Raw genomic sequence first — 11,243 nt, forward strand, 5'->3', positions numbered from 1 at the left:
AAAAATGTTTTCCATCTCGGGGGTACTCTGAGCTTCCATAATTTGGGCCATTTATCAAACATCCCTGTCGTCTGTACATAATTTCCCACTATTTGCCTGTAACCGCTTTTAACTGAATATTCACCTGTTATATCACCATGCCAATACCACATATCCTCATAATCTGGTGCCACTGGTATTTTCAATATCCGTGTCACATCCTCCGGAATGAAAATACCAGTCAAAATATCCTGGTCCCAAGCCGCCGTTTCTTGATTTATTAATCCCATCACAGTTGCCTGTGCCAAATATGGTGGTTTGTCAGTGATTATTTTCGCATTATTCTCATCCTGAAGCCATGGATGATCCCAGATAAGAGTTCCTTTCCCATTCCCAATCCTGCGCCTGACTCCCCCACAAATTAATTCCTGTGCAGCCATAATACTACGCCAGCAGTAACTTGGGTTATTTCCTATATAAGCATCAAAGAATGTCCCTTTAGGATAGTACCTGGCTTTATATATTCTGGAAACCAGTGATTCAGGTTTGGTGAGTAAACGCCAGGCCTGTTTCCCCAGCATAGCTAAATTAAAGGCATGCAATTCTTTAAAGCCCAATCCCCCATACTTCTTAGGGATGCATAATTTATCCCATGCCTTCCAATGGATGCCCTGATCATCCTTAGATCTCCACCAGTAACGATTCATAGCTCTCTCAATGGCTGTGCAAGTATTCATAGGTAGTAAAAAGACACTCATAGAAAAGGTGGGCATAGACTGTGCCACACTTTTCAACAATACTTCCTTACCCGCCTGTGAAAGCAATTTCTTATTCCAGGACCCAATCCGCTATCTTACCTTATCATCAATATATGAGAACACTGCTCTCCTATTCCTGCCCACAAACGATGGGAGTCCTAAATACCTCCCAAAATTCGGAGCCTGAACCACTCCCAATATACTAGCAACCTCCTCTCTATGCTCATCCCGCGTATTCTTACTATAGCAAATACTTGACTTATAGTAATTCACTGCTTGCCCAGACATTTCCTCATACACCGATAAACACTGTTTCACCACATTGGCTTCCTGCGCAGTTGCTCTAAAAAAGAGCAAGCTATCATCTGCAAAAAATAAGTGAGATATAGGGGGGGCTCCCCTAGCTACTCTGCACCCGTGTAGATCTCCTCTCAATTGTGCCTGCTGTAGTAACAATGAAAGTCCCTCAGCACAAATAATAAAGAGATAAGGTGACAGTGGGTCACCCTGCCTTAATCCACGAGTCGGGACGATCTGGTCACTTCGTGTTCCAATAACCAGTATACTATATGAAACTGAGGTCACACACAGCATTATCAAATCCACCCACCTTTCATCAAAGCCCAACGCTAACATCATACCACGCAGGAAGGGCCACTCCACTCGGTCATAGGCTTTAGCCATATCCAGTTTCAAAGCCCCCCACCCTGTGACTCCACATTGTTTTCTATTCAAAAAATGTCCTACCTCAGCAGCAATCAAAATATTATCCGTTATTAGCCTGTCAGAAATAAAAGCACTTTGGGTGTCAGATATAATATCCCCCATAAGCGGTTTCATCCTGGCAGTTATAACCTTAGCCATAATCCTGTACACCACGTTACTCAGAGCTATCGGTCTATAATCCGAGACCATCTCAGGGGTTTTTTTCTTTGGGATCAATATTATATTTGTATCATTCAGGCAAGTTGGAAACGAGCGAGTATTAAGACAATTCATAATATAGGCCGATACATCACCACCCACTATATCCCAAAAATGCTGGTAGAAGCCCGGATTCATTCCATCCGGTCCTGGTGCTTTGTCAGGAAACATTGAAAATAAAGCACTCTTTACCTCACTAGCATCAAAAGGCCGCAAGAGCAACTCATTCTGTACTTGTGATACCCGAGAGGCTATATTTCCAAAGAATTCCCCACTATCTCTTGGGGAGTCGGAGGTAAAGATAGTCTTATAATAGTCATAGATAACGTTCCTCATGGTTTCACCCTCCACCCAATCCCCACTACCATTCATAATTTTTAAAATAGTATTCTTTTTCTTGCGATGAGATGCATACCTGTGGTAGTATTTCGTGTTAGCATCCGCGTTCTTTAGCCAATGCTGCTTGGCTCTCTGCCTCCAGTATGTGTCCTCCTGGGCCTCAATACGACATAGGCACTCCTCCAAACGTTGGAACTCAGCCAATGAGACCGGATCATTACACCCCCTCAGACGCAACTGTTCATTCCGCAGGTTTCTGATCCGCTCACCAAACTTATGAAAATGCTCTCCTCCCCAACGCGATAAACGATGTCCACAAATAGAGATACATTCCTGCAACCCTCTTCCTGCGCCATCGTTCCATGCCTTCTCCACCACATCCCTACATCCTTCATCATGCAGCCATGCCATCTCAAAACGAAACCCTCTTCTCAGACCACCCGTCCTTTCCCGAAGATTCAGAATCCCAAGGAAAAGAGCAGAATGATCGGACTTTCGGGTTAATATATTTTGCACACTAGCATCCGGCACAATCTCCCGCCATCTTTGGCTAGTCAAGACCTTGTCTAACCTTTCCTCTATCCAATTCGGTGTGCCTTTTCCTTTTTCCCAGGTAAACGGATATCCCATCATTGGCATCTGCGCTAATCCACATTCCTCTATAGTCTCACCGAATCCATGCAATAAACTCAGAGGATGAGGGTTTCCCCCCCGCTTCTCAGATTGATAAAGTAAATCATTAAAGTCTCCAATCATCGCCCATGGTAGATTTGATCTGCCAGCTAAGGTACGAATAAGATTCCACGAGTCTCTCCTCTGACCCCTCTGTGAAAAGCCATAAAATCCAGTCATTCTCCAATCCTCAAACCCCGGCATAGTCACCTCAACATCCACATAGTTTGCGGAATAACTAATCAATGTCGCTGTATTATTTTCTCTCCACAACAAAGCCAATCCACCACTCAAACCAGAACTATCAATACAAAAAAGTCCATCAAAACCAAGTTTAACCCGAAGACGCTCCGCATGATCACGGTCAACCTTGGTTTCTATGAGAAATACAAAGTCGGGTTTCTTGGAGGACACCATGCCCTCAATCACGCGAACTGTCTGTGGATTACCCAAGCCACGACAGTTCCAACTTAAGGTACTCATTGGGACCGGCGGACCTGATCCACAGGTCCCACCATCAAAGAATCAGAATCAACAACCATGTCCCCATTCAAAGCACTCACCTCCCCAATTTCCGTCCTCCTTCTTTTCGGATCAACCCGAACCCCCACCTCCTCACCGCCAACGCCCTCACTGCCCAACCCACCCACACCGCCGATATCCGAACCCACCCGAGCCATAGGTCGAGACACCTCCACCCGAGTTTGTTCACTCCTTCCAACCCCAACTCCCACCGCCATTCCCCCTCTCCCACTCCCATAGCCAATCTCACACCTCCTCTCTTGGCCTAGTTGAAACCATTTTTCCCCCAACACCTTGGCCGAATTTGTACCCCCCGCCCTCATCGACGCCCTAAACGGATATTGTTCCGGTCTCAACAACGAACGGCGAGCTTGTAAGCAAAATTTGTCCGTATGGCCCATTCGTCCGCAAAAAAAGCAAAACATGTGGAGGCGTTCATATTTGAAATTAATCCATGTCCAGGACCCATCTCTCAGAATCATCTTCATCCGCCGCTTCAAGGGGTTTGAGACATCATGGGTGACTCTAACTCTATAGAAGGAAGTCCATTGTCTCTCAAAATTTCGTTCATCATAGCGCAAGAACACCCCAACATAGTCTCCAATTCTTTCCAACACTTTAACCGTACGGTATCCCTGGGGGATGTCCGAAACCTGTACCCATAAGTCCACAGTATTAAGACTAACCTGTAACGGATCCTCACCATCATTCAAGACCTGGCATAGCAGCGTCGCATTCTCAAACGCCCAAGGACCCTCATCCATAACCCGCTTCATGTCCGGCTCATCAAAGAAGGTGAACAAGAACAAATTGGGCTGCACATCCGTTATCTCAATACCCATCAGTGGCTTCCAAGCCGAAGCCATAACACGCTTCATCACCTCGGTCTTGAGGATCCGATCTGTCAAAAACCGGCCAACAATGGTCCAGGTTTCCTTCGCCGCCGGTAGGGTTTGGATGCCGAGTTCTTCATCTTCGAACCGGACACCTTGTTCTTCATCGTCCAGCGTGATCTCTGCCGTGTGTGTTATTATCTCTTGCACGTCATTCGGAGGTGAGCAGGCTGCTTCAATGGTGCTGTTCGCATGTACGTACGCCATAACCCTAGATCGCAGGGGGGAAATTAGGGAAACCCTAGGACACAGGGAGAGAAAATTGTACGTAAGTATAAAGAAACGACAATCGTTACATTTTAACAAATCTCGTATTTTTTGTGTGTTTATAACAAAATGAAACTACAGTGTATCTAAAATGAAATTTTCTCGCATATTGTGTTTATATTATCAAATAAAACTGTAATTGAATTGAAATGATAGTTTAGTTGTGTTGAAATGAAACTGCAGTATGTATAAAATGAAACTGAATAATGTCTCACATATTGAGTGTATATTGTCAAATAGAGTTGTAGTTGAATAGAAATGATACTGTAGTTGTGTTGTATATAAAATAAAACTGAATAACAGGTTCACATTGTAAACACAAAAAAAGTAAACTTTGTATATATTTCACAAAATCTCCATTTACAGTGTGTGTATAACTCATTAATCTTAACAAAATGAAACTACTGTGTCTCAGTTGACACCTTTGTGTATTGCGTTGTGAATAATTGTAGTAGAAATTTCTGCAGAGTAACGATGTCTCCCACTTGTTCTCTGGAAAATATAGATGGTGTATTTTAGGTGTTCCAGAGCAGTGGGAGGACCTATACTTATATAGCTTTATATGCCATCAATATAGGCTTTGTAACGGAAACTGTTATTTCCGTTACAACATTAATGCTACCACTAAGTAGCCATAAAGTGCCCTATTTAAACTTGCACCACAATAATATGACTTAATGAAAAATATTGTTTACATTCTCCCACTTGGTACAAGTATAAACTTAAGGAAATAGAAAACATGAATGTAACCATAGAGATAGTTCCTCTTAGTGGGAGTAGTATCCACTATGACCACAAATGTAACTTTTCCTCTAAGTACTTTATGTGGTAACAAAACTTAATGAATAAACCTTATGTTCATTCTTGATTATAATTAGTTATCAAAACTAATCATTGGCGCAATGACTAAATTTGGCCTAATAAACTTGCACAACTTCATTTGTACAATATTAGTGGAAAATATTACAATTTTCCATTTTGTGCAAGTATTGGCACAACCTTTGTTGAATATCAAAAAACATGAATCATAGTGGTATGTCCTCTAAATTGAAGTGTGAGTAATACCATGCATCACATGCATTTTGATTCTCAACTCAGGTTCTTTATGAATAAACCCTACGTTTACTCTTGGTCCAACCTTATGGATGTTTCTCAAATAAATATGCGCATAACCATAGGAGAAACCATCCAAGTTACATAGAGGTGACAACATAAATGTACGTACAATATAGTCACATAATAAGTTCCATGTACCCTGTATGATCCCTAAAATTCTTATAAACATGCCTTAAGTAGGGATCTGAAACTATTAGCAAAAATGTTAATATATCGCACGACTAACTCATTATCTTTAATATTATCGCTGACAACTAAGTTTTCAGAGTTGACACGTCTGTCACTCCTACTCTCATTAATCTTAGACAAAGATAATAATTGAGTAGTCCATATTCCAACAACTTAGATAACAAATTCATGAGTCTAAGCCCACAAACGGAACTTTAAACATACACCTTATAAATGATCTCCAAAACAAAGGAAAGAAGCCCAACTTTCATGTCATAGAGCAATACCGAGGATTTATTAATGTAACTTTATGAAACAACAAAATTATTGTATCATCATAAAAACAAAAAATCCTCAAGATTCATCCATATGAACCAACATCATGAGTCTTTGCATGCTTTATGTCTGTCAACACAGAATCTTGAACCTTTTAAATCTTAATGGCCCAGGATCAATTTGATGAGACGAAAGACTCCAATAAATGCTAAAGAATCTAACTCGTGATAGTTCACCATAAACTTAATGCCATTGTTATAATAAAAACTATTAATGTTGTTACAACATTTTCAGAAATATGTTGCACAACTTGTAGCTAGTTCAACAAATTGAACTATTGATTTTATAATAACAAAGCAAGGTGTCTTATCCTTGAAGTGGAGCAATCTTGAAGTGGGACATCTTTAATGATCTTTCCAAATGATCACTCCCACTGATCAAATGGGACATCTTATTGATCTTTTAAATGATCACTCCCATTGATCAAACCATTACTCCCACTAAATAAGTTATTCTTGAGCATAAATGATATACACACTAATGATCCTCAAGTCCAACTAATTTAATAAGGATTATAATTCCCCACCATAGTTGGACATGTTAAATATGTACATGTAACAGACACAATTTCCAACTAATTAAACAAATTAAATTGCTTTAGTTGAAATTTGACAGATATGTACAATTCCAATATAAGAATCCAAAAGTATATCATGTCTAAATTCAAAAGCTCTATTGTGGTTGGGGGCTGAAAAACCAAGTAAGCCACATACAGTAACAATTTCAAGTTACTAAAGTTTTGGAGGTTAACAAAATACATGTGTTGCCAATGCAGCCCATGTGACATAATATAGAATTATAACTGGCCTTAAAGTTATAAATTCTAAAATTGGTATGATAAAATTTTATCTTGATCATCAATTTAAACAGGAGAATCCAGTGACATAAAACTTGCCTGTAGGCTAAAGATTTATTCAATTAGACTCAACTGAGACATTATGATAATCAAATAGAAGAATCCGGTGATAATCAAATAAATTCAATTAGACTCAACTGAGACTTTATGATACAAATAGAAGTATACTCCTAGGAAAGTTGGTCGGGACCGAACCTCATTAAAAATAACCAACTCCTTAGACAGAGAAATGTTTCAAGGGAACTAGTAGCACATTGGCCCCTTCCCGAGAAACTTTTCACCGGTTCATGTTTTCTCACACTAAAGACATAATTGACGAGCAATCTTTCCAAATCTTTAATAGTTCACCTATGGAAAGACTTTTAATCTCAGGTGAACATTCTAAACGGTCTAAAGGTGCTTAAACATAATGCACAACCGTTTATTATTTCACACACAAAGTTCACCTTAACAAGGAATTATTATAATTCCTAACTTATGCAATTCCATAGGCATAATTAAATTCACATAACTAGAAAATATAATGTTATGCTAGTGAACAATTATATGTGAAATTTAATATGCTCATATCCAAATAAATTGTACATTATAATAGCAATTTAAAAAGAGCTATAAAATTATTATTATTATTATTCAAATAACAACATAAATCCAAAACTTGAAGGATTATAAAATTTGAATAAGAATTTATAATAACCATATATTTTTCAATTATTGAAAAGTTTTAACTTGTAGGCCCAAAAAAAGATTCAATGCGTATAGTAAACTTTGTGAGAACTAGCTTAAAATTGTAAATTCTAACCATATCAAAACCATATGATATGTTGACATTTACAAATTAAATTCTCATAAAACTAAATTGCATAATTTAAACCATAATATTATGCATTTAATTTAACTATATGCATAAAACAAATTCAAAATATGAATATAGAATCAACTATTCATACTCAATCAAAGTGGGCATCACAATCCAAAAATAATAATAATGATTGTAACGGCACAAACATTGATCTATCGGTTCAAAACCAATAATAGTTATTACTATAATAATTCTAATAATTATTACATAACTGTAATAACAGAATAATCAATTTTCTTAATTGTAACCGAACAATATTTAATAATAACTTATTATTAAATGCTACATAATATTGTCATTATTACCATAAAATTTTGGATAAACAAATTCAATAAGAATTACAAAATATTTTTTTTTGAAAGTTACTGGCTCTATTACATTGTAGTATCTGTTCATATACTTTCTCAACCTACTGAAACACAAAGAACCAAATTACAAAATATAATTCTTAACATCATAATCAAAAATATTATGGCAAGACTGAAATTAAAGCAATATAAAAAAGCCATAAACATATGTATTTTCTAAAATTGTGATTCAAAATCATACTCCATAATTAAAATATTATTGAATTATGGCAAGGTTGCAAAATTATGAAATTGCCATGAATAGCCATAAAAATCACATAATATTATGACAATTAGGAGATCTAACATGGAAAAATAATTGCTAACACCGCAAACCTTTAAAACATTTTTCGGGGAAATTTTAAAACGTAATAAAATTAAAAACCCGAAATACATTAATGTTGAAAAATATAATAACCAACATCTTCAACTTTAATAAACTAATATAAAGGCATAATTCAAATAACATTGTATGAAATCATAATATATCTTTGATATAATGATGAATCAAATATTGAGGGGCATATTACCATACATAACTTTATAAGGAAATGAGAGCCTTTTTAAAAAATTGATTGATGACGAATACAGTATTACACAGTCAATCAGGCAAATCAGCCACAAATTATAATCATTTACTTTTACCATAATATGCCAATATCAATTACGGAGAATAATTGCAGTAATTAAGGAAAATGACAAGGCTTTAAATCTACATTAATAAGCACGAAACACTCACCTTTACAATTGCCATAACCGATAAAGATGCAGTGCTAGACGGAAGACAACTGCAGCAAGCCATCCATGGAGATGATTTCCAAATGTACGTTTCTCCATAGCCAAACTGGTAATTGCCAGACATTGTCACCCCGAAGCTGTACATTACCGCTAAGCCCCGTCGTGTCACAAAGCCCTTGCGTTGCTAGTTGCAACACCTGGAAACACAACATCCCATTAACTCATCACAACACTGTACTCCGATCCGAGGTGCCCAATTTCAACGCCGCCCCAGACGACGGTGTAGGCCAGAAACAAGACAACAGCGCCCCATCCCCATGGCGATGCTGGGGCGCTGTTGTGGCAGAGTGCAGCAATATATAGTGTCACACTGCCTCCTCCCTCTACCATTCTTGTCCATAACAGTAGCATCCCAGGCAGGACCCTTCATCATCACCTCTTAATCACGACGTACGCCAACCCTGCCAAGTTCAAAGGGCAAAAGGCAAACAACGGTGCTACTATGGCACTGATTGAAAGTACCCAAACTGTGCTACAGATCCGATCCACTTCCAGAAACTAACGGTGACCGTCGTGAACGAATACCATCGTCACCACTGCCTCCCTTTCGCCGGAGCATAGTCACCAGATGGAGCGCCAAAAGACAGAGATGTCACCAGATGGAGAAGAAAAACCGCCCGGATCCGATGGAGGAGGAACAACACCGCTCTCAACCACCACCGGGAACCCAGCGGCGCATCCCTCCAACGTCTTCTGATCTCTCCGTCGCACCTCCGCCTCTGCCAAGTACAGCCGGGTCTTTAGCGACATCATCCGCCGCCAGCCTAAGCTACGACCTCCTGCCTCTAGCCGGAAAACCCAATGCCGCCGACGAGCCTTACGGTAATGATGTCGTCATCACCGTCGTTGTCATCTCTCCCGCCCAATAGCGGTCATCGGAGAAAATGGTAAAATGGCAACCGTCCGAGGCTCATATGCAAAGTGAAGAAAATAAATTCTCACGTGAAAAACATGCAGCAAGTTAAAATTTTATTTTAAAAATAATACTCCGTATAACATTTACCAAAATTATTTTGGAAATATTTAAATATATAGAGAATAACAAAGTACAGATATCCATATATACTTCCATAGCAACAGAGATATTCATACTGCAAACATGCAAACATACTCTGGAGGGAAAAAGCAATAAAACATATATATTGCATCATATATGAATCAAAATATATATCATATGCAAATTCATCAACTAAGCAGAGATTAAACAGGCTCTGATACCAAATATTAGAATAATTATGCGATATTATAATTGTAATGATCTAACCTCGTAGCGGAAGCATAGGAATCGAGCAAAACTCCAGCCATAGTTGATACCTTTGTGTATTGCGTTGTATAGTTGATACCTTTGTGTATTGCGTTGTGAATAATCGTAGTAGCAATTTCTGCAGAGTAACGTTGTCTCCCACTTGGTCTCCGGACAGTATAGATGGTGTGTTTCAGGTGTTCCAGAGCAGTGGGAGGACCTATACTTATATAGTCTTATATGCCATCAATATAGGCTTTGTAACGGAAACTGTTATTTCCATTACAACTTTAATGCTACCACTAAGTAGCCATAAAGTGCCCTATTTAAACTTGCACCACAATAATATGACTTAATGGAAAATATTGTTTACATTTCCTGCTTCCCAAACGGACCCTTAGTGATATTGTAATAAGACTACAGTATCTATATAATGAAATTCAACAACATGTCTCACTGTAATAAGACTATTGTATGTATAATGTCGAATGAAACTGTAGTTGTGTTTAAATGAAACTACAATGTATATATAAAATGAAACTAAATGTGTTATACAAGTAGAACTACTTACACGGAACGGGTGCCGCTTTTTTTTATTAAAATAAACGGCACTGTTTTGGACCATGGTTCAGTATAATTTGCCGTAAGCATCTAAACAAAGACGTTAAACTAGAAATTACCTCAATCTTATGATTTATTTACAATCCCCAAAAAATGTTTTAAAAAGAACAATTAAATTCTTCACAAAACACAAGTATCACAGTATATATGTAATATGTGTTACTCCGTATAATTTATGAAGAACCAACTAACCAAGTAGTTTGTCCATCCTCGCACCAAGGAAAAAGAAGAGGTTGATTAAACTCCGTATAACTTTAGGGGAAGTGTGAATATTCCGCAAAGTAATACTTTAATTTCCATAAAGATGGTCAAACATTTAAAGAAACCTATAACATTTTTGCAAAGTGATTTGAAAAATTAAAGATTGCTTTTTTTTTTTTTTTTTTTTTTTTTTTTAATGACAAGACAAACTTGCAAGCCCTACTCAAGACTCGAGAGTGTATATTAAGAAAATCTCGTTCTTACGTAATAGAGATGATCATATTCTAATCATAATATTTTAGTGTTAGTTTCAATCACAGTATTGTAATACACTTGCAATT

This window comes from Ipomoea nil, unplaced genomic scaffold (genome assembly GCF_001879475.1).
Source record: "Ipomoea nil cultivar Tokyo-kokei standard unplaced genomic scaffold, Asagao_1.1 scaffold0980, whole genome shotgun sequence".
In the NCBI taxonomy this organism is placed as follows: Eukaryota; Viridiplantae; Streptophyta; class Magnoliopsida; order Solanales; family Convolvulaceae; genus Ipomoea; species Ipomoea nil.